Raw genomic sequence first — 4655 nt, 5'->3', positions numbered from 1 at the left:
CCAAATGTAGCCTACATCCTCCTATGCTTGTTGCTTAGCTCTCCATTCCTCTCTTTCCTGTTTTTTTCCATTTCTAGGATTCATGCATAGAGAGATTAAGCAGGAAATTCAGCTAAGGATTGGCAGAGCTGACATTTGAACTCAGCATAGCTCAGGAATCTATACATCTAAACCAGAGGGGTTCAATAATTTTTATAAATTTTAAATGCACTCATATATCATTAAAATTGAAATACTAGAAATCCTTAAATCCTATTTATCAGCTGAATGTTCAAATGACAATCAACACTGGGAATAATTACGTATTTTAAAAGACAATGTACAATCAGTCATTACACTTGAATAATTAATTATGAGCAATACACATTTCAAATTAGTATAGTAAAACAAACTCCTAGCCTCATTTGTAATGAATCATCATTATAATATATTTTATAAGTAGCCTATAAGCTACTAGGGAATTTCCTATCGTGCCCCAAGAAAATGTACTGAATAAATATTTCTTTGATGAGAGTGTAGAGACAGTCATCAGCCATACACTTAATGAAAATGACTTCCAGATGTTGATAAATCTTTATGTGGTAGTTTGTGGTAGTGGTGTAATTTTTTAAAAAAGTGTTTTGTATGTGTGTGTATATTCATGTGTTTATTTTGCCTTTTTGTTTGCCTTTTTTCCCTTTGTAAATGGCATTTAAGTAGAAAATCAGAGAAGTCTTTCTCATTTGTTCTACATAGACATCATTTTAGAGTAGAAGTCCAAATCTGGTCTCTCTCAATTCTGATCAAAATACATTTCATGCTTGACTTTGAAGATTCATATCCTTTTAAGTTCACTGCTCACTTCCCAACTAGAGTAATATTTAATTGGCTTCAGTAAGCACTAGTAAAAATGTATACATTCTACTTGTCAGCATTACCATCCATAGGTATTTTTACTTAACAATTATAATAGAAAAGAGCATGAACCCTGAAATGCTATTTTTTTTTGTTGCTTTTAGAATAATTGAGCAATAACTGATCAGCAAATGCCAATGGTTTTTATTTATAAAATCTCTTCTCAGCTACTCCTCTTTGGTCCAGAGAAAATAAAAACTTTGGGATATAAAAAGTTTACAATTGGGACCAGCAGATGGCATCATGGTTATATTGCTGGACTCCCACATAGCCAACCATGGTTCGAGTCCCAGGCCCTGCAGCTTAAAACTCACACCAGGCACCTGTGTGTGCATGCCCAAAATCCTGAGAGGAGAAAAGGGACTGCAGCATGGCCATTGGCCATTCCCCCTGGGAGGGGTGACTTCTCACTTTCTGTCTCTATCTCTTTGGCAAGTGCAAGTGCCCTATGGCAAAAATATTTTTCAAAAAAAATTACAATTAAGCCTACTGAAAATGTACTCCAATTGCCAATCTGATATGTTTAGGAATGAACATTCCTTCATAAGTTACAGTCTGCACATTTCAGTAGTTATAAGGGATGCATTTTATTGGTTGTAGTGATGCCTTGAGAATTTAGTGTGCAAAGCATTAGCAAGCATTGTTTTAAGGAAAAATGAGGTAACTTATTTAAAACATGTAGCATGGAATCAACCCCATTGTCCAAGGACAGATAAGTGGGTTGAAAAAAAATGTGGAACAAATACACTTTGGAATACTACTCAGCCATAAAATATAGTGAGGTGCCTGACATTTGATACAAAAAGGACGAATATGGAAGATACCATGCTATGTAAAATAGTCAGACAATGAAAGACAGGCATTGTATGTCCCCAACCAATATATCCCAAATGTCTGCATTCTATGGCAGAAACTGAAGGATAGGATGGTTCAATAGCTGGGAGGACAACTGTAGATTCTAGAGACAGTATAGAAAGAGATGGGTAATAGAGGGTGGAAAGGAAGGGATCAGGAAGAAAAAAAATTAACAGACACAAAAAATTTATCTGTTAATGATAATGTATATGGTAATATCTTTGACTTGAATGATAATGCACCACCACACTTAGGCTGGAAAAAATCATTTTATGCATTGTAAAGATGTAAAATGATTAAATAAATTTTCAAAATGTAAAATAAATAAATATTTGAATTAATGTAGCACTCTGCTAGTCACATGTCCTAAACACTTAGTGAACATTAGTTCCTCTTTGTTCATTCTATCGTTCATTTATTCACTCTTATATTCCATTTAACAAATATTTATTGTGAGTCTACTATATGGATGGTGTTAAGCTATTTAGCAATTTCATAATTGGATGTAAATTTGTGAGATAATGAACCAGCTGAAGAACAGAAAATGTGGCCATTATTCGTCAACAATGCAAATAACTTGTCCTCACTCTGAGATTTGATTGGAACATTAAGCAGAAAACACATTAGGCAAAAAGCACAACCTCCTTTTAAATAAATCACTTCTACTTTAAAAATTTTGGACCAGCAGATGGTGTAATGGTTACATCACTGGACTCCCATGTAGCCAACTGTGGGTCAAGTCCCAGACTCAGAGACTTAAAGCTCACACTAGGCATGTATGTACGTGCCCAAAATCCTGTGAGAAGAATAGAGGAGAAGGGATTGCAGCATGGCCATTCCCCCTAAGGGAGGGTGGGGGAGTTCTCACTTTCTGGCTCTCCAGAAAGTGGAACAATTTTAAATACTTAATTTTTAAAAAGTTATCATTGTTAATTTCTTTGGGAACAAGAAGCCTGAAGTTGAATATACAAGGAGTCTCTTTTTTAGATTGTGTCATTTTTAGAATACTTCAGCAGGGGTACCAGCAGTTAGCATAATGGCTATGTCACTGGATTCCTATGTAGTCGACCGTGGTTCACGTCCTGGACCCGGTGGCTTAAACTCATGCCGGATGCGTGTGCATGCATGCCCAAGATCCCTAGAGGAGAAAGGAGGAGAAGGGATTGCAGCATGGCCTTCCCCACTGGGGGGTGATTTCTCACTTTCCGTCTCTCTGTCTTCCTAGTGAGCGCACATGCCCTATAGCAAAAATCTCTCTCTCTCAAAAAAAAAAAAAAAAAAAAAGGAATACTTCAGCAGGGTGGGAAAAACCATCATTAGAGTGGTTGTCTTGGCGCCAGAAGGTGGCATGGTGGTTAATGTTGGACTCCCACATGGTCAGCTGCGGTTAGAGTCCTGGACTGGCTGTTTGCTTTCTCACTCCCCTCCACCACCTCTGTCTCTCTCTGGAGTGCACATGCCCTATAGCAAATTAAAAAATAATCATAAATAAAATTAAATATATAATTATTAAGAAGTAGAGGTTGTCTTTCAGGGAGAGGTGGAGATTAGGAAGGTAATTAGGTAACTATCTGAGATGGATGGTAATGTTCTTTATCTTGATAAAGGTTTAGGTTTATATTATTGTGGCATTATTCACAAGTGCTAAGACAGGAACCAATCCAAATGTCCACAAACAGATGAATAGATTGAAAAAGTGTGACGCATACACACTGTGGAATACTACTCAGCCATAAAGACAATGAGACCCTAGCACTTGACAGAAAGTGGATGAATAGTTAAGATTTACTGCAAAGTGAAGCAAGCCAGACTATGAAAGACAGGCACTGTATGTCTCCACTCAAAATACACCGAATGTCTGCATTCTATGGCAGAAACTCAAAGACTGGAAGGTATTGATAGAAAAGCATGGAGAACAATGGTAAATACTAGAGACAGTGTAGGAGGAAGGTGGGAAATGCATGGGATGAGAGAAGGGAATCAAGAGGAAAAGAAAAAAGAAAAGCATTTAAGAGACAGAAAAATGGAAACATTATCTGTTAATAACATGTATAGTAATATCTTTGGTCTAAGACACCATTTATTCATGCTGAAAAAATTCATTTTGGATGTTGTAATGATACAGTTATTGGCTGTAAAAAATAATAAAAATAAACGATATCTTTTGAAGAAAAATCACAGCCAAAAAAAAAAAAAAGACGTGTGTAATTATCGAAATGCAAACACTGTACACTTAAAATATATGCCTTTTGTAGAAACAACATGAATTCAGCGGTAGAGGAAGGGATAGTTGAGCAAGTATAGTCAAAGTCAATGGTAGACTCTAGGGGTACCCACAAAAACGTTCTTTTGACTTTGCTGCCTATTTATACATTGGGATTATAAAGTTTGGGGAAGAAAAGAATGCACCATTAAGGTCACATATAATGCATTCACCCCATCTAACATTTTTTTTATGTCGATGAAAGTATAAAAAATAATTCAGAACTGAATTAAATTGTATTTGACTTCAAAGCTGCCTTTTCACATGTACCCACTGTTCAGACTAGGGAAAGGTGCTCTCCCTGCGTAGGTTCCTTTTAGAACTCAATTAACATTGATTTGTCCCCTGCTGCAGACTCTATTAACTAACAAGTTAGGGTACATTAATGTTTGCTTTTTCTGAACAAGTTCCATAATTTGCTGCTTTCATTCCCATTTCCTTTCCAATGTGTTCTAATTAAAAGCTATGAATGTTTGTGTTTCCTGGCAATTTTATTTTTATACTCATATTCAAATTACTGCATTATTGATATGTATATTTTTCCTAATAAATGTCAGACTTTATTGTTTGTTATTTCTATTTAAGAGTTTAATGACTCTACATGAATGTTCAATGTTTAACTTTTTTATTTTTTTAGTTTTTC

The sequence above is a fragment of the Tupaia chinensis genome, unplaced genomic scaffold, assembly GCF_000334495.1.
Source record: "Tupaia chinensis unplaced genomic scaffold, TupChi_1.0 Scaffold000582_1, whole genome shotgun sequence".
Lineage (NCBI taxonomy): Eukaryota > Metazoa > Chordata > Mammalia > Scandentia > Tupaiidae > Tupaia > Tupaia belangeri.
The sequence above is the reverse complement of the archived record's forward strand: the minus strand, read 5'-3'. Positions refer to the sequence as shown.